This window comes from Electrophorus electricus, chromosome 24 (genome assembly GCF_041902795.1).
Source record: "Electrophorus electricus isolate QZ-2024a chromosome 24, ASM4190279v1, whole genome shotgun sequence".
Classification (NCBI taxonomy): domain Eukaryota; kingdom Metazoa; phylum Chordata; class Actinopteri; order Gymnotiformes; family Gymnotidae; genus Electrophorus; species Electrophorus electricus.
The window spans coordinates 42,096-65,154 of NC_137520.1; the positions used below are offsets into that span (position 1 = coordinate 42,096).

Consider the following 23,059-nt stretch of genomic DNA (forward strand, 5'->3'; position numbering starts at 1 on the left):
AAGGACCTTGTCTTATAATGTGCTGTATCACCTTAAAACATTTGCTGAGTGCAGTTGTCGGTACTTTTACTGTTTTTAAAGAAAATGTTTCCACAGATGTAGGGGTTCTTGCTTCAGTGAAGCAAAACCCAACATCAGCTAAACATCCACACAAAGCTTTGTTTCTCCAAAAAACCCCAAAAAATAAAACAATGTCCAGCGAATAAGTACTCCAAAAAGAATAGATGTGACCAAAATGCAAACACGTAGCTTTTGAAACATCACGGCATCTTTGGCAGGTTATGCTGAATGTTTATGTGTGGCCATGCCTTCTTGTACAGGAGGTCTGCTCCGTGCTTACAGTGATTCAGCCGTTTTGCCGACTTCTGTTTTGACTTAACTCTTACCTTGGTCTAGCACGGTTTCCTTTTGTTCTGCCATCGCATCTTGACTGCAGCCAATGACTGCTCGCATATTAGATTTCTAAGTTCTTGAACCTTTGGTGCTTAAGTAAGGTGTTTTCCATCAGCATGGGTGCAGGTCAGAATCTCTGGATCGACTGTTTCAAGCAAGAAGCATTCCCAGGCTAAACTCCTGGAGTGTGTGGGAGTAGGATCTTTTCCCATCGTTGCATTTATCTTTGCATTTATTTTCCATCTTCCACTAGATTTTGGGACTGTCAAGACACTGAACATGCTAGCAGCGCTAATGCTAACAGCGCTAGCGCTAACAACGCTAATGGTGCTGTCGGTGCAGGCAACGGCGCATGCGCAGAGCCCACCATAGAACAGTGCCCTCTCATCATCACGGAGAGTGACGCGACGAGAGAGTTTAAAAGAGTGAATAGCAGGAAGGCGGCGGGATCAGACGGTATCTGCGGGAAAGTCCTCAAAGACTGCGCAGACCAGCTTGCCCCAGTATTCTCCGACAGCTTCAATTTCTCCCTGACGCTCGGTATCGTCCCATCCAGCATTAAGCGATCCACCATCGGCGCCGTCCCAAAGAAACCTCCACCCTCCGGCCTCGATGACTACCGCCCTGTTGCCCTCACATCAGTCGTGATGAAGTGCTTTGATAAGCTAGTCAGAGACTTCATCACCTCTTCATTGCCGGCCTCCATGGACCCACTGCAGTTTGCATACCGCCACAAACGCTCCACTGATGACGCAATTGCGCATCTGCTCCACACCACACTGACCCACCCGGACAAAAGGAGGGGTAATTATGTTAAAACGTTGTTTGTCGATTACAGTTCAGCATTTAACACTATCATCCCCTCCAAACTCACTACTAAGTTGGAGGATCTAGGACTGCATACATCCCTGTGCGACTGGCTTTCCATCTTCCTAACAGACAGACCACAAGCAGTACGGGTGGGCAACTGTGTCTCATCCATCCTCACCCTCAGCATTGCAGCTCCTCAGGGTTGTGTCCTAAGCCCCCTGCTCTACTCACTGTAAACCTACGACTGCGCAACCACTTCCAGCTGCACCACCATTGTCAAGTTTGCTCACGATACCGTCGTCATGGGCCTAATCTTGGAAAACGATGAGAGGGCCTACCTGGAGGAGATTAAACACCGGGAAAACTGGTGCCAGGGAAACAATCTCCTCCTAAATGTCAGCAAGACAAAGCAGCTGATTGTGGACTGCAGCAAGAAGCAGGAGCGGCACTACCAACCTGTGAGGATCAATGGAACTACGGTGGAGAGAGTAGACAGGTCTTCTCTCTGTTGAAGTCAGGGAAGCGCTTTCGCTCCCTGAAGACCAATACAGAGAGACTGACGAGGGGCTTCTTCCCACAGGCCATTCGGGCCGTGAATCAGGGCAACTGATAATCTGTGGGGACCACCACCACCATGTGACTGTAAATTTGTCAATTGGAATTGTACATCGTGTATATACACTGTAGATTGTGTATATATAACTATTACACATACATTGTTATATACTCTTTGTATATATATATATTTCCTTATCCACCCTTGTTTCTTTCCTCAGTTTGGACAGAGCACTCACAAAAACATTTCACTGCGAGTTATACCGTGTATGATAATGTACTTGACAAATAAACCGAACTTGAACTTGAACTTGAAGCCTAACTCTTACAGATTGGTCAACGTTATCCAGAATTGAATTTAGGACACAATAGTGCACCATATGCGATATCCTAAGGGATAGAGCAGATGCAAGATTCGTGTAGCAGAGTGGCGCAGCGGAAGGGTGCTGGGCCCATAACCCAGAGGTCGATGGATCGAAACCATTCTCTGCTAAAGGACCTTGTCTTATAATGTGCTGTATCACCTTAAAACATTTGCTGAGTGCAGTTGTCGGTACTTTTACTGTTTTTAAAGAAAATGTTTCCACAGATGTAGGGGTTCTTGCTTCAGTGAAGCAAAACCCAACATCAGCTAAACATCCACACAAAGCTTTGTTTCTCCAAAAAACCCCAAAAAATAAAACAATGTCCAGCGAATAAGTACTCCAAAAAGAATAGATGTGACCAAAATGCAAACACGTAGCTTTTGAAACATCACGGCATCTTTGGCAGGTTATGCTGAATGTTTATGTGTGGCCATGCCTTCTTGTACAGGAGGTCTGCTCCGTGCTTACAGTGATTCAGCCGTTTTGCCGACTTCTGTTTTGACTTAACTCTTACCTTGGTCTAGCACGGTTTCCTTTTGTTCTGCCATCGCATCTTGACTGCAGCCAATGACTGCTCGCATATTAGATTTCTAAGTTCTTGAACCTTTGGTGCTTAAGTAAGGTGTTTTCCATCAGCATGGGTGCAGGTCAGAATCTCTGGATCGACTGTTTCAAGCAAGAAGCATTCCCAGGCTAAACTCCTGGAGTGTGTGGGAGTAGGATCTTTTCCCATCTTTGCATTTATTTTCCATCTTCCACTAGATTTTGGGACTGTCAAGACACTGAACATGCTAGCAGCGCTAATGCTAACAGCGCTAGCGCTAACAACGCTAATGGTGCTGTCGGTGCAGGCAACGGCGCATGCGCAGAGCCCACCATAGAACAGTGCCCTCTCATCATCACGGAGAGTGACGCGACGAGAGAGTTTAAAAGAGTGAATAGCAGGAAGGCGGCGGGATCAGACGGTATCTGCGGGAAAGTCCTCAAAGACTGCGCAGACCAGCTTGCCCCAGTATTCTCCGACAGCTTCAATTTCTCCCTGACGCTCGGTATCGTCCCATCCAGCATTAAGCGATCCACCATCGGCGCCGTCCCAAAGAAACCTCCACCCTCCGGCCTCGATGACTACCGCCCTGTTGCCCTCACATCAGTCGTGATGAAGTGCTTTGATAAGCTAGTCAGAGACTTCATCACCTCTTCATTGCCGGCCTCCATGGACCCACTGCAGTTTGCATACCGCCACAAACGCTCCACTGATGACGCAATTGCGCATCTGCTCCACACCACACTGACCCACCCGGACAAAAGGAGGGGTAATTATGTTAAAACGTTGTTTGTCGATTACAGTTCAGCATTTAACACTATCATCCCCTCCAAACTCACTACTAAGTTGGAGGATCTAGGACTGCATACATCCCTGTGCGACTGGCTTTCCATCTTCCTAACAGACAGACCACAATCAGTACGGGTGGGCAACTGTGTCTCATCCATCCTCACCCTCAGCATTGCAGCTCCTCAGGGTTGTGTCCTAAGCCCCCTGCTCTACTCACTGTAAACCTACGACTGCGCAACCACTTCCAGCTGCACCACCATTGTCAAGTTTGCTCACGATACCGTCGTCATGGGCCTAATCTTGGAAAACGATGAGAGGGCCTACCTGGAGGAGATTAAACACCGGGAAAACTGGTGCCAGGGAAACAATCTCCTCCTAAATGTCAGCAAGACAAAGCAGCTGATTGTGGACTGCAGCAAGAAGCAGGAGCGGCACTACCAACCTGTGAGGATCAATGGAACTACGGTGGAGAGAGTAGACAGGTCTTCTCTCTGTTGAAGTCAGGGAAGCGCTTTCGCTCCCTGAAGACCAATACAGAGAGACTGACGAGGGGCTTCTTCCCACAGGCCATTCGGGCCGTGAATCAGGGCAACTGATAATCTGTGGGGACCACCACCACCATGTGACTGTAAATTTGTCAATTGGAATTGTACATCGTGTATATACACTGTAGATTGTGTATATATACCTATTACACATACATTGTTATATACTCTTTGTATATATATATATTTCCTTATCCACCCTTGTTTCTTTCCTCAGTTTGGACAGAGCACTCACAAAAACATTTCACTGCGAGTTATACCGTGTATGATAATGTACTTGACAAATAAACCGAACTTGAACTTGAACTTGAAGCCTAACTCTTACAGATTGGTCAACGTTATCCAGAATTGAATTTAGGACACAATAGTGCACCATATGCGATATCCTAAGGGATAGAGCAGATGCAAGATTCGTGTAGCAGAGTGGAGCAGCGGAAGTGTGCTGGGCCCATAACCCAGAGGTCGATGGATCGAAACCATTCTCTGCTAAAGGACCTTGTCTTATAATGTGCTGTATCACCTTAAAACATTTGCTGAGTGCAGTTGTCGGTAGTTTTACTGTTTTTAAAGAAAATGTTTGCACAGATGTAGGGGTTCTTGCTTCAGTGAAGCAAAACCCAACATCAGCTAAACATCCACACAAAGCTTTGTTTCTCCAAAAAACCCCAAAAAATAAAACAATGTCCAGTGAATAAGTACTCCAAAAAGAATAGATGTGACCAAAATGCAAACACGTAGCTTTTGAAAGATCACGGCATCTTTGGCAGGTTATGCTGAATGTTTATGTGTGGCCATGCCTTCTTGTACAGGAGGTCTGCTCCGTGCTTACAGTGATTCAGCCGTTTTGCCGACTTCTGTTTTGACTTAACTCTTACCTTGGTCTAGCACGGTTTCCTTTTGTTCTGCCATCGCATCTTGACTGCAGCCAATGACTGCTCGCATATTAGATTTCTAAGTTCTTGAACCTTTGGTGCTTAAGTAAGGTGTTTTCCATCAGCATGGGTGCAGGTCAGAATCTCTGGATCGACTGTTTCAAGCAAGAAGCATTCCCAGGCTAAACTCCTGGAGTGTGTGGGAGTAGGATCTTTTCCCATCTTTGCATTTATTTTCCATCTTCCACTAGATTTTGGGACTGTCAAGACACTGAACATGCTAGCAGCGCTAATGCTAACAGCGCTAGCGCTAACAACGCTAATGGTGCTGTCGGTGCAGGCAACGGCGCATGCGCAGAGCCCACCATAGAACAATGCCCTCTCATCATCACGGAGAGTGACGCGACGAGAGAGTTTAAAAGAGTGAATAGCAGGAAGGCGGCGGGATCAGACGGTATCTGCGGGAAAGTCCTCAAAGACTGCGCAGACCAGCTTGCCCCAGTATTCTCCGACAGCTTCAATTTCTCCCTGACGCTCGGTATCGTCCCATCCAGCATTAAGCGATCCACCATCGGCGCCGTCCCAAAGAAACCTCCACCCTCCGGCCTCGATGACTACCGCCCTGTTGCCCTCACATCAGTCGTGATGAAGTGCTTTGATAAGCTAGTCAGAGACTTCATCACCTCTTCATTGCCGGCCTCCATGGACCCACTGCAGTTTGCATACCGCCACAAACGCTCCACTGATGACGCAATTGCGCATCTGCTCCACACCACACTGACCCACCCGGACAAAAGGAGGGGTAATTATGTTAAAACGTTGTTTGTCGATTACAGTTCAGCATTTAACACTATCATCCCCTCCAAACTCACTACTAAGTTGGAGGATCTAGGACTGCATACATCCCTGTGCGACTGGCTTTCCATCTTCCTAACAGACAGACCACAATCAGTACGGGTGGGCAACTGTGTCTCATCCATCCTCACCCTCAGCATTGCAGCTCCTCAGGGTTGTGTCCTAAGCCCCCTGCTCTACTCACTGTAAACCTACGACTGCGCAACCACTTCCAGCTGCACCACCATTGTCAAGTTTGCTCACGATACCGTCGTCATGGGCCTAATCTTGGAAAACGATGAGAGGGCCTACCTGGAGGAGATTAAACACCGGGAAAACTGGTGCCAGGGAAACAATCTCCTCCTAAATGTCAGCAAGACAAAGCAGCTGATTGTGGACTGCAGCAAGAAGCAGGAGCGGCACTACCAACCTGTGAGGATCAATGGAACTACGGTGGAGAGAGTAGACAGGTCTTCTCTCTGTTGAAGTCAGGGAAGCGCTTTCGCTCCCTGAAGACCAATACAGAGAGACTGACGAGGGGCTTCTTCCCACAGGCCATTCGGGCCGTGAATCAGGGCAACTGATAATCTGTGGGGACCACCACCACCATGTGACTGTAAATTTGTCAATTGGAATTGTACATCGTGTATATACACTGTAGATTGTGTATATATACCTATTACACATACATTGTTATATACTCTTTGTATATATATATATTTCCTTATCCACCCTTGTTTCTTTCCTCAGTTTGGACAGAGCACTCACAAAAACATTTCACTGCGAGTTATACCGTGTATGATAATGTACTTGACAAATAAACCGAACTTGAACTTGAACTTGAAGCCTAACTCTTACAGATTGGTCAACGTTATCCAGAATTGAATTTAGGACACAATAGTGCACCATATGCGATATCCTAAGGGATAGAGCAGATGCAAGATTCGTGTAGCAGAGTGGCGCAGCGGAAGCGTGCTGGGCCCATAACCCAGAGGTCGATGGATCGAAACCATTCTCTGCTAAAGGACCTTGTCTTATAATGTGCTGTATCACCTTAAAACATTTGCTGAGTGCAGTTGTCGGTACTTTTACTGTTTTTAAAGAAAATGTTTCCACAGATGTAGGGGTTCTTGCTTCAGTGAAGCAAAACCCAACATCAGCTAAACATCCACACAAAGCTTTGTTTCTCCAAAAAACCCCAAAAAATAAAACAATGTCCAGCGAATAAGTACTCCAAAAAGAATAGATGTGACCAAAATGCAAACACGTAGCTTTTGAAACATCACGGCATCTTTGGCAGGTTATGCTGAATGTTTATGTGTGGCCATGCCTTCTTGTACAGGAGGTCTGCTCCGTGCTTACAGTGATTCAGCCGTTTTGCCGACTTCTGTTTTGACTTAACTCTTACCTTGGTCTAGCACGGTTTCCTTTTGTTCTGCCATCGCATCTTGACTGCAGCCAATGACTGCTCGCATATTAGATTTCTAAGTTCTTGAACCTTTGGTGCTTAAGTAAGGTGTTTTCCATCAGCATGGGTGCAGGTCAGAATCTCTGGATCGACTGTTTCAAGCAAGAAGCATTCCCAGGCTAAACTCCTGGAGTGTGTGGGAGTAGGATCTTTTCCCATCGTTGCATTTATCTTTGCATTTATTTTCCATCTTCCACTAGATTTTGGGACTGTCAAGACACTGAACATGCTAGCAGCGCTAATGCTAACAGCGCTAGCGCTAACAACGCTAATGGTGCTGTCGGTGCAGGCAACGGCGCATGCGCAGAGCCCACCATAGAACAGTGCCCTCTCATCATCACGGAGAGTGACGCGACGAGAGAGTTTAAAAGAGTGAATAGCAGGAAGGCGGCGGGATCAGACGGTATCTGCGGGAAAGTCCTCAAAGACTGCGCAGACCAGCTTGCCCCAGTATTCTCCGAAAGCTTCAATTTCTCCCTGACGCTCGGTATCGTCCCATCCAGCATTAAGCGATCCACCATCGGCGCCGTCCCAAAGAAACCTCCACCCTCCGGCCTCGATGACTACCGCCCTGTTGCCCTCACATCAGTCGTGATGAAGTGCTTTGATAAGCTAGTCAGAGACTTCATCACCTCTTCATTGCCGGCCTCCATGGACCCACTGCAGTTTGCATACCGCCACAAACGCTCCACTGATGACGCAATTGCGCATCTGCTCCATACCACACTGACCCACCCGGACAAAAGGAGGGGTAATTATGTTAAAACGTTGTTTGTCGATTACAGTTCAGCATTTAACACTATCATCCCCTCCAAACTCACTACTAAGTTGGAGGATCTAGGACTGCATACATCCCTGTGCGACTGGCTTTCCATCTTCCTAACAGACAGACCACAATCAGTACGGGTGGGCAACTGTGTCTCATCCATCCTCACCCTCAGCATTGCAGCTCCTCAGGGTTGTGTCCTAAGCCCCCTGCTCTACTCACTGTAAACCTACGACTGCGCAACCACTTCCAGCTGCACCACCATTGTCAAGTTTGATCACGATACCGTCGTCATGGGCCTAATCTTGGAAAACGATGAGAGGGCCTACCTGGAGGAGATTAAACACCGGGAAAACTGGTGCCAGGGAAACAATCTCCTCCTAAATGTCAGCAAGACAAAGCAGCTGATTGTGGACTGCAGCAAGAAGCAGGAGCGGCACTACCAACCTGTGAGGATCAATGGAACTACGGTGGAGAGAGTAGACAGGTCTTCTCTCTGTTGAAGTCAGGGAAGCGCTTTCGCTCCCTGAAGACCAATACAGAGAGACTGACGAGGGGCTTCTTCCCACAGGCCATTCGGGCCGTGACTCAGGGCAACTGATAATCTGTGGGGACCACCACCACCATGTGACTGTAAATTTGTCAATTGGAATTGTACATCGTGTATATACACTGTAGATTGTGTATATATAACTATTACACATACATTGTTATATACTCTTTGTATATATATATATTTCCTTATCCACCCTTGTTTCTTTCCTCAGTTTGGACAGAGCACTCACAAAAACATTTCACTGCGAGTTATATCGTGTATGATAATGTACTTGACAAATAAACCGAACTTGAACTTGAACTTGAAGCCTAACTCTTACAGATTGGTCAACGTTATCCAGAATTGAATTTAGGACACAATAGTGCACCATATGCGATATCCTAAGGGATAGAGCAGATGCAAGATTCATGTAGCAGAGTGGCGCAGCGGAAGCGTGCTGGGCCCATAACCCAGAGGTCGATGGATCGAAACCATTCTATGCTAAAGGACCTTGTCTTATAATGTGCTGTATCACCTTAAAACATTTGCTGAGTGCAGTTGTCGGTACTTTTACTGTTTTTAAAGAAAATGTTTCCACAGATGTAGGGGTTCTTGCTTCAGTGAAGCAAAACCCAACATCAGCTAAACATCCACACAAAGCTTTGTTTCTCCAAAAAACCCCAAAAAATAAAACAATGTCCAGCGAATAAGTACTCCAAAAAGAATAGATGTGACCAAAATGCAAACACGTAGCTTTTGAAACATCACGGCTTCTTTGGCAGGTTATGCTGAATGTTTATGTGTGGCCATCCCTTCTTGTACAGGAGGTCTGCTCCGTGCTTACAGTGATTCAGCCGTTTTGCCGACTTCTGTTTTGACTTAACTCTTACCTTGGTCTAGCACGGTTTCCTTTTGTTCTGCCATCGCATCTTGACTGCAGCCAATGACTGCTCGCATATTAGATTTCTAAGTTCTTGAACCTTTGGTGCTTAAGTAAGGTGTTTTCCATCAGCATGGGTGCAGGTCAGAATCTCTGGATCGACTGTTTCAAGCAAGAAGCATTCCCAGGCTAAACTCCTGGAGTGTGTGGGAGTAGGATCTTTTCCCATCGTTGCATTTATCTTTGCATTTATTTTCCATCTTCCACTAGATTTTGGGACTGTCAAGACACTGAACATGCTAGCAGCGCTAATGCTAACAGCGCTAGCGCTAACAACGCTAATGGTGCTGTCGGTGCAGGCAACGGCGCATGCGCAGAGCCCACCATAGAACAGTGCCCTCTCATCATCACGGAGAGTGACGCGACGAGAGAGTTTAAAAGAGTGAATAGCAGGAAGGCGGCGGGATCAGACGGTATCTGCGGGAAAGTCCTCAAAGACTGCGCAGACCAGCTTGCCCCAGTATTCTCCGACAGCTTCAATTTCTCCCTGACGCTCGGTATCGTCCCATCCAGCATTAAGCGATCCACCATCGGCGCCGTCCCAAAGAAACCTCCACCCTCCGGCCTCGATGACTACCGCCCTGTTGCCCTCACATCAGTCGTGATGAAGTGCTTTGATAAGCTAGTCAGAGACTTCATCACCTCTTCATTGCCGGCCTCCATGGACCCACTGCAGTTTGCATACCGCCACAAACGCTCCACTGATGACGCAATTGCGCATCTGCTCCACACCACACTGACCCACCCGGACAAAAGGAGGGGTAATTATGTTAAAACGTTGTTTGTCGATTACAGTTCAGCATTTAACACTATCATCCCCTCCAAACTCACTACTAAGTTGGAGGATCTAGGACTGCATACATGCCTGTGCGACTGGCTTTCCATCTTCCTAACAGACAGACCACAATCAGTACGGGTGGGCAACTGTGTCTCATCCATCCTCACCCTCAGCATTGCAGCTCCTCAGGGTTGTGTCCTAAGCCCCCTGCTCTACTCACTGTAAACCTACGACTGCGCAACCACTTCCAGCTGCACCACCATTGTCAAGTTTGCTCACGATACCGTCGTCATGGGCCTAATCTTGGAAAACGATGAGAGGGCCTACCTGGAGGAGATTAAACACCGGGAAAACTGGTGCCAGGGAAACAATCTCCTCCTAAATGTCAGCAAGACAAAGCAGCTGATTGTGGACTGCAGCAAGAAGCAGGAGCGGCACTACCAACCTGTGAGGATCAATGGAACTACGGTGGAGAGAGTAGACAGGTCTTCTCTCTGTTGAAGTCAGGGAAGCGCTTTCGCTCCCTGAAGACCAATACAGAGAGACTGACGAGGGGCTTCTTCCCACAGGCCATTCGGGCCGTGAATCAGGGCAACTGATAATCTGTGGGGACCACCACCACCATGTGACTGTAAATTTGTCAATTGGAATTGTACATCGTGTATATACACTGTAGATTGTGTATATATACCTATTACACATACATTGTTATATACTCTTTGTATATATATATATTTCCTTATCCACCCTTGTTTCTTTCCTCAGTTTGGACAGAGCACTCACAAAAACATTTCACTGCGAGTTATACCGTGTATGATAATGTACTTGACAAATAAACCGAACTTGAACTTGAACTTGAAGCCTAACTCTTACAGATTGGTCAACGTTATCCAGAATTGAATTTAGGACACAATAGTGCACCATATGCGATATCCTAAGGGATAGAGCAGATGCAAGATTCGTGTAGCAGAGTGGCGCAGCGGAAGCGTGCTGGGCCCATAACCCAGAGGTCGATGGATCGATACCATTCTCTGCTAAAGGACCTTGTCTTATAATGTGCTGTATCACCTTAAAACATTTGCTGAGTGCAGTTGTCGGTACTTTTACTGTTTTTAAAGAAAATGTTTCCACAGATGTAGGGGTTCTTGCTTCAGTGAAGCAAAACCCAACATCAGCTAAACATCCACACAAAGCTTTGTTTCTCCAAAAAACCCCAAAAAATAAAACAATGTCCAGCGAATAAGTACTCCAAAAAGAATAGATGTGACCAAAATGCAAACACGTAGCTTTTGAAACATCACGGCATCTTTGGCAGGTTATGCTGAATGTTTATGTGTGGCCATGCCTTCTTGTACAGGAGGTCTGCTCCGTGCTTACAGTGATTCAGCCGTTTTGCCGACTTCTGTTTTGACTTAACTCTTACCTTGGTCTAGCACGGTTTCCTTTTGTTCTGCCATCGCATCTTGACTGCAGCCAATGACTGCTCGCATATTAGATTTCTAAGTTCTTGAACCTTTGGTGCTTAAGTAAGGTGTTTTCCATCAGCATGGGTGCAGGTCAGAATCTCTGGATCGACTGTTTCAAGCAAGAAGCATTCCCAGGCTAAACTCCTGGAGTGTGTGGGAGTAGGATCTTTTCCCATCTTTGCATTTATTTTCCATCTTCCACTAGATTTTGGGACTGTCAAGACACTGAACATGCTAGCAGCGCTAATGCTAACAGCGCTAACGCTAACAACGCTAATGGTGCTGTCGGTGCAGGCAACGGCGCATGCGCAGAGCCCACCATAGAACAGTGCCCTCTCATCATCACGGAGAGTGACGCGACGAGAGAGTTTAAAAGAGTGAATAGCAGGAAGGCGGCGGGATCAGACGGTATCTGCGGGAAAGTCCTCAAAGACTGCGCAGACCAGCTTGCCCCAGTATTCTCCGACAGCTTCAATTTCTCCCTGACGCTCGGTATCGTCCCATCCAGCATTAAGCGATCCACCATCGGCGCCGTCCCAAAGAAACCTCCACCCTCCGGCCTCGATGACTACCGCCCTGTTGCCCTCACATCAGTCGTGATGAAGTGCTTTGATAAGCTAGTCAGAGACTTCATCACCTCTTCATTGCCGGCCTCCATGGACCCACTGCAGTTTGCATACCGCCACAAACGCTCCACTGATGACGCAATTGCGCATCTGCTCCACACCACACTGACCCACCCGGACAAAAGGAGGGGTAATTATGTTAAAACGTTGTTTGTCGATTACAGTTCAGCATTTAACACTATCATCCCCTCCAAACTCACTACTAAGTTGGAGGATCTAGGACTGCATACATCCCTGTGCGACTGGCTTTCCATCTTCCTAACAGACAGACCACAATCAGTACGGGTGGGCAACTGTGTCTCATCCATCCTCACCCTCAGCATTGCAGCTCCTCAGGGTTGTGTCCTAAGCCCCCTGCTCTACTCACTGTAAACCTACGACTGCGCAACCACTTCCAGCTGCACCACCATTGTCAAGTTTGCTCACGATACCGTCGTCATGGGCCTAATCTTGGAAAACGATGAGAGGGCCTACCTGGAGGAGATTAAACACCGGGAAAACTGGTGCCAGGGAAACAATCTCCTCCTAAATGTCAGCAAGACAAAGCAGCTGATTGTGGACTGCAGCAAGAAGCAGGAGCGGCACTACCAACCTGTGAGGATCAATGGAACTACGGTGGAGAGAGTAGACAGGTCTTCTCTCTGTTGAAGTCAGGGAAGCGCTTTCGCTCCCTGAAGACCAATACAGAGAGACTGACGAGGGGCTTCTTCCCACAGGCCATTCGGGCCGTGAATCAGGGCAACTGATAATCTGTGGGGACCACCACCACCATGTGACTGTAAATTTGTCAATTGGAATTGTACATCGTGTATATACACTGTAGATTGTGTATATATACCTATTACACATACATTGTTATATACTCTTTGTATATATATATATTTCCTTATCCACCCTTGTTTCTTTCCTCAGTTTGGACAGAGCACTCACAAAAACATTTCACTGCGAGTTATACCGTGTATGATAATGTACTTGACAAATAAACCGAACTTGAACTTGAACTTGAAGCCTAACTCTTACAGATTGGTCAACGTTATCCAGAATTGAATTTAGGACACAATAGTGCACCATATGCGATATCCTAAGGGATAGAGCAGATGCAAGATTCGTGTAGCAGAGTGGCGCAGCGGAAGCGTGCTGGGCCCATAACCCAGAGGTCGATGGATCGAAACCATTCTCTGCTAAAGGACCTTCTCTTATAATGTGCTGTATCACCTTAAAACATTTGCTGAGTGCAGTTGTCGGTACTTTTACTGTTTTTAAAGAAAATGTTTCCACAGATGTAGGGGTTCTTGCTTCAGTGAAGCAAAACCCAACATCAGCTAAACATCCACACAAAGCTTTGTTTCTCCAAAAAACCCCAAAAAATAAAACAATGTCCAGCGAATAAGTACTCCAAAAAGAATAGATGTGACCAAAATGCAAACACGTAGCTTTTGAAACATCACGGCATCTTTGGCAGGTTATGCTGAATGTTTATGTGTGGCCATGCCTTCTTGTACAGGAGGTCTGCTCCGTGCTTACAGTGATTCAGCCGTTTTGCCGACTTCTGGTTTGACTTAACTCTTACCTTGGTCTAGCACGGTTTCCTTTTGTTCTGCCATCGCATCTTGACTGCAGCCAATGACTGCTCGCATATTAGATTTCTAAGTTCTTGAACCTTTGGTGCTTAAGTAAGGTGTTTTCCATCAGCATGGGTGCAGGTCAGAATCTCTGGATCGACTGTTTCAAGCAAGAAGCATTCCCAGGCTAAACTCCTGGAGTGTGTGGGAGTAGGATCTTTTCCCATCTTTGCATTTATTTTCCATCTTCCACTAGATTTTGGGACTGTCAAGACACTGAACATGCTAGCAGCGCTAATGCTAACAGCGCTAGCGCTAACAACGCTAATGGTGCTGTCGGTGCAGGCAACGGCGCATGCGCAGAGCCCACCATAGAACAGTGCCCTCTCATCATCACGGAGAGTGACGCGACGAGAGAGTTTAAAAGAGTGAATAGCAGGAAGGCGGCGGGATCAGAGGGAAAGTCCTCAAAGACTGCGCAGACCAGCTTGCCCCAGTATTCTCCGACAGCTTCAATTTCTCCCTGACGCTCGGTATCGTCCCATCCAGCATTAAGCGATCCACCATCGGCGCCGTCCCAAAGAAACCTCCACCCTCCGGCCTCGATGACTACCGCCCTGTTGCCCTCACATCAGTCGTGATGAAGTGCTTTGATAAGCTAGTCAGAGACTTCATCACCTCTTCATTGCCGGCCTCCATGGACCCACTGCAGTTTGCATACCGCCACAAACGCTCCACTGATGATGCAATTGCGCATCTGCTCCACACCACACTGACCCACCCGGACAAAAGGAGGGGTAATTATGTTAAAACGTTGTTTGTCGATTACAGTTCAGCATTTAACACTATCATCCCCTCCAAACTCACTACTAAGTTGGAGGATCTAGGACTGCATACATCCCTGTGCGACTGGCTTTCCATCTTCCTAACAGACAGACCACAATCAGTACGGGTGGGCAACTGTGTCTCATCCATCCTCACCCTCAGCATTGCAGCTCCTCAGGGTTGTGTCCTAAGCCCCCTGCTCTACTCACTGTAAACCTACGACTGCGCAACCACTTCCAGCTGCACCACCATTGTCAAGTTTGCTCACGATACCGTTGTCATGGGCCTAATCTTGGAAAACGATGAGAGGGCCTACCTGGAGGAGATTAAACACTGGGAAAACTGGTGCCAGGGAAACAATCTCCTCCTAAATGTCAGCAAGACAAAGCAGCTGATTGTGGACTGCAGCAAGAAGCAGGAGCGGCACTACCAACCTGTGAGGATCAATGGAACTACGGTGGAGAGAGTAGACAGGTCTTCTCTCTGTTGAAGTCAGGGAAGCGCTTTCGCTCCCTGAAGACCAATACAGAGAGACTGACGAGGGGCTTCTTCCCACAGGCCATTCGGGCCGTGACTCAGGGCAACTGATAATCTGTGGGGACCACCACCACCATGTGACTGTAAATTTGTCAATTGGAATTGTACATCGTGTATATACACTGTAGATTGTGTATATATAACTATTACACATACATTGTTATATACTCTTTGTATATATATATATTTCCTTATCCACCCTTGTTTCTTTCCTCAGTTTGGACAGAGCACTCACAAAAACATTTCACTGCGAGTTATACCGTGTATGATAATGTACTTGACAAATAAACCGAACTTGAACTTGAACTTGAAGCCTAACTCTTACAGATTGGTCAACGTTATCCAGAATTGAATTTAGGACACAATAGTGCACCATATGCGATATCCTAAGGGATAGAGCAGATGCAAGATTCGTGTAGCAGAGTGGCGCAGCGGAAGCGTGCTGGGCCCATAACCCAGAGGTCGATGGATCGAAACCATTCTCTGCTAAAGGACCTTGTCTTATAATGTGCTGTATCACCTTAAAACATTTGCTGAGTGCAGTTGTCGGTACTTTTACTGTTTTTAAAGAAAATGTTTCCACAGATGTAGGGGTTCTTGCTTCAGTGAAGCAAAACCCAACATCAGCTAAACATCCACACAAAGCTTTGTTTCTCCAAAAAACCCCAAAAAATAAAACAATGTCCAGCGAATAAGTACTCCAAAAAGAATAGATGTGACCAAAATGCAAACACGTAGCTTTTGAAACATCACGGCATCTTTGGCAGGTTATGCTGAATGTTTATGTGTGGCCATGCCTTCTTGTACAGGAGGTCTGCTCCGTGCTTACAGTGATTCAGCCGTTTTGCCGACTTCTGTTTTGACTTAACTCTTACCTTGGTCTAGCACGGTTTCCTTTTGTTCTGCCATCGCATCTGGACTGCAGCCAATGACTGCTCGCATATTAGATTTCTAAGTTCTTGAACCTTTGGTGCTTAAGTAAGGTGTTTTCCATCAGCATGGGTGCAGGTCAGAATCTCTGGATCGACTGTTTCAAGCAAGAAGCATTCCCAGGCTAAACTCCTGGAGTGTGTGGGAGTAGGATCTTTTCCCATCGTTGCATTTATCTTTGCATTTATTTTCCATCTTCCACTAGATTTTGGGACTGTCAAGACACTGAACATGCTAGCAGCGCTAATGCTAACAGCGCTAGCGCTAACAACGCTAATGGTGCTGTCGGTGCAGGCAACGGCGCATGCGCAGAGCCCACCATAGAACAGTGCCCTCTCATCATCACGGAGAGTGACGCGACGAGAGAGTTTAAAAGAGTGAATAGCAGGAAGGCGGCGGGATCAGACGGTATCTGCGGGAAAGTCCTCAAAGACTGCGCAGACCAGCTTGCCCCAGTATTCTCCGACAGCTTCAATTTCTCCCTGACGCTCGGTATCGTCCCATCCAGCATTAAGCGATCCACCTTCGGCGCCGTCCCAAAGAAACCTCCACCCTCCGGCCTCGATGACTACCGCCCTGTTGCCCTCACATCAGTCGTGATGAAGTGCTTTGATAAGCTAGTCAGAGACTTCATCACCTCTTCATTGCCGGCCTCCATGGACCCACTGCAGTTTGCATACCGCCACAAACGCTCCACTGATGACGCAATTGCGCATCTGCTCCACACCACACTGACCCACCCGGACAAAAGGAGGGGTAATTATGTTAAAACGTTGTTTGTCGATTACAGTTCAGCATTTAACACTATCATCCCCTCCAAACTCACTACTAAGTTGGAGGATCTAGGACTGCATACATCCCTGTGCGACTGGCTTTCCATCTTCCTAACAGACAGACCACAATCAGTACGGGTGGGCAACTGTGTCTCATCCATCCTCACCCTCAGCATTGCAGCTCCTCAGGGTTGTGTCCTAAGCCCCCTGCTCTACTCACTGTAAACCTACGACTGCGCAACCACTTCCAGCTGCACCACCATTGTCAAGTTTGCTCACGATACCGTCGTCATGGGCCTAATCTTGGAAAACGATGAGAGGGCCTACCTGGAGGAGATTAAACACCGGGAAAACTGGTGCCAGGGAAACAATCTCCTCCTAAATGTCAGCAAGACAAAGCAGCTGATTGTGGACTGCAGCAAGAAGCAGGAGCGGCACTACCAACCTGTGAGGATCAATGGAACTACGGTGGAGAGAGTAGACAGGTCTTCTCTCTGTTGAAGTCAGGGAAGCGCTTTCGCTCCCTGAAGACCAATACAGAGAGACTGACGAGGGGCTTCTTCCCACAGGCCATTCGGGCCGTGAATCAGGGCAACTGATAATCTGTGGGGACCACCACCACCATGTGACTGTAAATTTGTCAATTGGAATTGTACATCGTGTATATACACTGTAGATTGTGTATATATAACTATTACACATACATTGTTATATACTCTTTGTATATATATATATTTCCTTATCCACCCTTGTTTCTTTCCTCAGTTTGGACAGAGCACTCACAAAAACATTTCACTGCGAGTTATACCGTGTATGATAATGTACTTGACAAATAAACCGAACTTGAACTTGAACTTGAAGCCTAACTCTTACAGATTGGTCAACGTTATCCAGAATTGAATTTAGGACACAATAGTGCACCATATGCGATATCCTAAGGGATAGAGCAGATGCAAGATTCGTGTAGCAGAGTGGCGCAGCGGAAGCGTGCTGGGCCCATAACCCAGAGGTCGATGGATCGAAACCATTCTCTGCTAAAGGACCTTGTCTTATAATGTGCTGTATCACCTTAAAACATTTGCTGAGTGCAGTTGTCGGTACTTTTACTGTTTTTAAAGAAAATGTTTCCACAGATGTAGGGGTTCTTGCTTCAGTGAAGCAAAACCCAACATCAGCTAAACATCCACACAAAGCTTTGTTTCTCCAAAAAACCCCAAAAAATAAAACAATGTCCAGCGAATAAGTACTCCAAAAAGAATAGATGTGACCAAAATGCAAACACGTAGCTTTTGAAACATCACGGCATCTTTGGCAGGTTATGCTGAATGTTTATGTGTGGCCATGCCTTCTTGTACAGGAGGTCTGCTCCGTGCTTACAGTGATTCAGCCGTTTTGCCGACTTCTGTTTTGACTTAACTCTTACCTTGGTCTAGCACGGTTTCCTTTTGTTCTGCCATCGCATCTTGACTGCAGCCAATGACTGCTCGCATATTAGATTTCTAAGTTCTTGAACCTTTGGTGCTTAAGTAAGGTGTTTTCCATCAGCATGGGTGCAGGTCAGAATCTCTGGATCGACTGTTTCAAGCAAGAAGCATTCCCAGGCTAAACTCCTGGAGTGTGTGGGAGTAGGATCTTTTCCCATCGTTGCATTTATCTTTGCATTTATTTTCCATCTTCCACTAGATTTTGGGACTGTCAAGACACTGAACATGCTAGCAGCGCTAATGCTAACAGCGCTAGCGCTAACAACGCTAATGGTGCTGTCGGTGCAGGCAACGGCGCATGCGCAGAGCCCACCATAGAACAGTGCCCTCTCATCATCACGGAGAGTGACGCGACGAGAGAGTTTAAAAGAGTGAATAGCAGGAAGGCGGCGGGATCAGACGGTATCTGCGGGAAAGTCCTCAAAGACTGCGCAGACCAGCTTGCCCCAGTATTCTCCGACAGCTTCAATTTCTCCCTGACGCTCGGTATCGTCCCATCCAGCATTAAGCGATCCACCATCGGCGCCGTCCCAAAGAAACCTCCACCCTCCGGCCTTGATGACTACCGCCCTGTTGCCCTCACATCAGTCGTGATGAAGTGCTTTGATAAGCTAGTCAGAGACTTCATCACCTCTTCATTGCCGGCCTCCATGGACCCACTGCAGTTTGCATACCGCCACAAACGCTCCACTGATGACGCAATTGCGCATCTGCTCCACACCACACTGACCCACCCGGACAAAAGGAGGGGTAATTATGTTAAAACGTTGTTTGTCGATTACAGTTCAGCATTTAACACTATCATCCCCTCCAAACTCACTACTAAGTTGGAGGATCTAGGACTGCATACATCCCTGTGCGACTGGCTTTCCATCTTCCTAACAGACAGACCACAATCAGTACGGGTGGGCAACTGTGTCTCATCCATCCTCACCCTCAGCATTGCAGCTCCTCAGGGTTGTGTCCTAAGCCCCCTGCTCTACTCACTGTAAACCTACGACTGCGCAACCACTTCCAGCTGCACCACCATTGTCAAGTTTGCTCACGATACCGTCGTCATGGGCCTAATCTTGGAAAACGATGAGAGGGCCTACCTGGAGGAGATTAAACACCGGGAAAACTGGTGCCAGGGAAACAATCTCCTCCTAAATGTCAGCAAGACAAAGCAGCTGATTGTGGACTGCAGCAAGAAGCAGGAGCGGCACTACCAACCTGTGAGGATCAATGGAACTACGGTGGAGAGAGTAGACAGGTCTTCTCTCTGTTGAAGTCAGGGAAGCGCTTTCGCTCCCTGAAGACCAATACAGAGAGACTGACGAGGGGCTTCTTCCCACAGGCCATTCGGGCCGTGAATCAGGGCAACTGATAATCTGTGGGGACCACCACCACCATGTGACTGTAAATTTGTCAATTGGAATTGTACATCGTGTATATACACTGTAGATTGTGTATATATAACTATTACACATACATTGTTATATACTCTTTGTATATATATATATTTCCTTATCCACCCTTGTTTCTTTCCTCAGTTTGGACAGAGCACTCACAAAAACATTTCACTGCGAGTTATACCGTGTATGATAATGTACTTTGCAAATAAACCGAACTTGAACTTGAACTTGAAGCCTAACTCTTACAGATTGGTCAACGTTATCCAGAATTGAATTTAGGACACAATAGTGCACCATATGCGATATCCTAAGGGATAGAGCAGATGCAAGATTCGTGTAGCAGAGTGGCGCAGCGGAAGCGTGCTGGGCCCATAACCCAGAGGTCGATGGATCGAAACCATTCTCTGCTAAAGGACCTTGTCTTATAATGTGCTGTATCACCTTAAAACATTTGCTGAGTGCAGTTGTCGGTACTTTTACTGTTTTTAAAGAAAATGTTTCCACAGATGTAGGGGTTCTTGCTTCAGTGAAGCAAAACCCAACATCAGCTAAACATCCACACAAAGCTTTGTTTCTCCAAAAAACCCCAAAAAATAAAACAATGTCCAGCGAATAAGTACTCCAAAAAGAATAGATGTGACCAAAATGCAAACACGTAGCTTTTGAAACATCACGGCATCTTTGGCAGGTTATGCTGAATGTTTATGTGTGGCCATGCCTTCTTGTACAGGAGGTCTGCTCCGTGCTTACAGTGATTCAGCCGTTTTGCCGACTTCTGTTTTGACTTAACTCTTACCTTGGTCTAGCACGGTTTCCTTTTGTTCTGCCATCGCATCTTGACTGCAGCCAATGACTGCTCGCATATTAGATTTCTAAGTTCTTGAACCTTTGGTGCTTAAGTAAGGTGTTTTCCATCAGCATGGGTGCAGGTCAGAATCTCTGGATCGACTGTTTCAAGCAAGAAGCATTCCCAGGCTAAACTCCTGGAGTGTGTGGGAGTAGGATCTTTTCCCATCGTTGCATTTATCTTTGCATTTATTTTCCATCTTCCACTAGATTTTGGGACTGTCAAGACACTGAACATGCTAGCAGCGCTAATGCTAACAGCGCTAGCGCTAACAACGCTAATGGTGCTGTCGGTGCAGGCAACGGCGCATGCGCAGAGCCCACCATAGAACAGTGCCCTCTCATCATCACGGAGAGTGACGCGACGAGAGAGTTTAAAAGAGTGAATAGCAGGAAGGCGGCGGGATCAGACGGTATCTGCGGGAAAGTCCTCAAAGACTGCGCAGACCAGCTTGCCCCAGTATTCTCCGACAGCTTCAATTTCTCCCTGACGCTCGGTATCGTCCCATCCAGCATTAAGCGATCCACCATCGGCGCCGTCCCAAAGAAACCTCCACCCTCCGGCCTCGATGACTACCGCCCTGTTGCCCTCACATCAGTCGTGATGAAGTGCTTTGATAAGCTAGTCAGAGACTTCATCACCTCTTCATTGCCGGCCTCCATGGACCCACTGCAGTTTGCATACCGCCACAAACGCTCCACTGATGACGCAATTGCGCATCTGCTCCACACCACACTGACCCACCCGGACAAAAGGAGGGGTAATTATGTTAAAACGTTGTTTGTCGATTACAGTTCAGCATTTAACACTATCATCCCCTCCAAACTCACTACTAAGTTGGAGGATCTAGGACTGCATACATCCCTGTGCGACTGGCTTTCCATCTTCCTAACAGACAGACCACAATCAGTACGGGTGGGCAACTGTGTCTCATCCATCCTCACCCTCAGCATTGCAGCTCCTCAGGGTTGTGTCCTAAGCCCCCTGCTCTACTCACTGTAAACCTACGACTGCGCAACCACTTCCAGCTGCACCACCATTGTCAAGTTTGCTCACGATACCGTCGTCATGGGCCTAATCTTGGAAAACGATGAGAGGGCCTACCTGGAGGAGATTAAACACCGGGAAAACTGGTGCCAGGGAAACAATCTCCTCCTAAATGTCAGCAAGACAAAGCAGCTGATTGTGGACTGCAGCAAGAAGCAGGAGCGGCACTACCAACCTGTGAGGATCAATGGAACTACGGTGGAGAGAGTAGACAGGTCTTCTCTCTGTTGAAGTCAGGGAAGCGCTTTCGCTCCCTGAAGACCAATACAGAGAGACTGACGAGGGGCTTCTTCCCACAGGCCATTCGGGCCGTGAATCAGGGCAACTGATAATCTGTGGGGACCACCACCACCATGTGACTGTAAATTTGTCAATTGGAATTGTACATCGTGTATATACACTGTAGATTGTGTATATATAACTATTACACATACATTGTTATATACTCTTTGTATATATATATATTTCCTTATCCACCCTTGTTTCTTTCCTCAGTTTGGACAGAGCACTCACAAAAACATTTCACTGCGAGTTATACCGTGTATGATAATGTACTTTGCAAATAAACCGAACTTGAACTTGAACTTGAAGCCTAACTCTTACAGATTGGTCAACGTTATCCAGAATTGAATTTAGGACACAATAGTGCACCATATGCGATATCCTAAGGGATAGAGCAGATGCAAGATTCGTGTAGCAGAGTGGCGCAGCGGAAGCGTGCTGGGCCCATAACCCAGAGGTCGATGGATCGAAACCATTCTCTGCTAAAGGACCTTGTCTTATAATGTGCTGTATCACCTTAAAACATTTGCTGAGTGCAGTTGTCGGTACTTTTACTGTTTTTAAAGAAAATGTTTCCACAGATGTAGGGGTTCTTGCTTCAGTGAAGCAAAACCCAACATCAGCTAAACATCCACACAAAGCTTTGTTTCTCCAAAAAACCCCAAAAAATAAAACAATGTCCAGCGAATAAGTACTCCAAAAAGAATAGATGTGACCAAAATGCAAACACGTAGCTTTTGAAACATCACGGCATCTTTGGCAGGTTATGCTGAATGTTTATGTGTGGCCATGCCTTCTTGTACAGGAGGTCTGCTCCGTGCTTACAGTGATTCAGCCGTTTTGCCGACTTCTGTTTTGACTTAACTCTTACCTTGGTCTAGCACGGTTTCCTTTTGTTCTGCCATCGCATCTTGACTGCAGCCAATGACTGCTCGCATATTAGATTTCTAAGTTCTTGAACCTTTGGTGCTTAAGTAAGGTGTTTTCCATCAGCATGGGTGCAGGTCAGAATCTCTGGATCGACTGTTTCAAGCAAGAAGCATTCCCAGGCTAAACTCCTGGAGTGTGTGGGAGTAGGATCTTTTCCCATCG

The 23,059-nt window shown here is 46.8% G+C and overlaps 7 non-coding genes across 7 annotated transcripts; all 7 read left to right on the top strand.

Moving 5' to 3' along the window:
• Window positions 1-6,657: 6,657 nt before the first annotated feature.
• On the top strand, window positions 6,658-6,729 carry trnam-cau (transfer RNA methionine (anticodon CAU)). The gene has a single exon. It is a non-coding gene; the product is annotated as a tRNA-Met (tRNA).
• A 4,430-nt stretch (window positions 6,730-11,159) lies between these two features.
• Window positions 11,160-11,231, top strand: trnam-cau (transfer RNA methionine (anticodon CAU)). The gene has a single exon. It is a non-coding gene; the product is annotated as a tRNA-Met (tRNA).
• Window positions 11,232-13,398: 2,167 nt separating this feature from the next.
• On the top strand, window positions 13,399-13,470 carry trnam-cau (transfer RNA methionine (anticodon CAU)). Its single transcript has one exon. It is a non-coding gene; the product is annotated as a tRNA-Met (tRNA).
• Window positions 13,471-15,627: 2,157 nt separating this feature from the next.
• On the top strand, window positions 15,628-15,699 carry trnam-cau (transfer RNA methionine (anticodon CAU)). The gene has a single exon. It is a non-coding gene; the product is annotated as a tRNA-Met (tRNA).
• A 2,179-nt stretch (window positions 15,700-17,878) lies between these two features.
• Window positions 17,879-17,950, top strand: trnam-cau (transfer RNA methionine (anticodon CAU)). The gene has a single exon. It is a non-coding gene; the product is annotated as a tRNA-Met (tRNA).
• A 2,179-nt stretch (window positions 17,951-20,129) lies between these two features.
• Window positions 20,130-20,201, top strand: trnam-cau (transfer RNA methionine (anticodon CAU)). Its single transcript has one exon. It is a non-coding gene; the product is annotated as a tRNA-Met (tRNA).
• A 2,179-nt stretch (window positions 20,202-22,380) lies between these two features.
• On the top strand, window positions 22,381-22,452 carry trnam-cau (transfer RNA methionine (anticodon CAU)). Its single transcript has one exon. It is a non-coding gene; the product is annotated as a tRNA-Met (tRNA).
• Window positions 22,453-23,059: the final 607 nt, after the last annotated feature.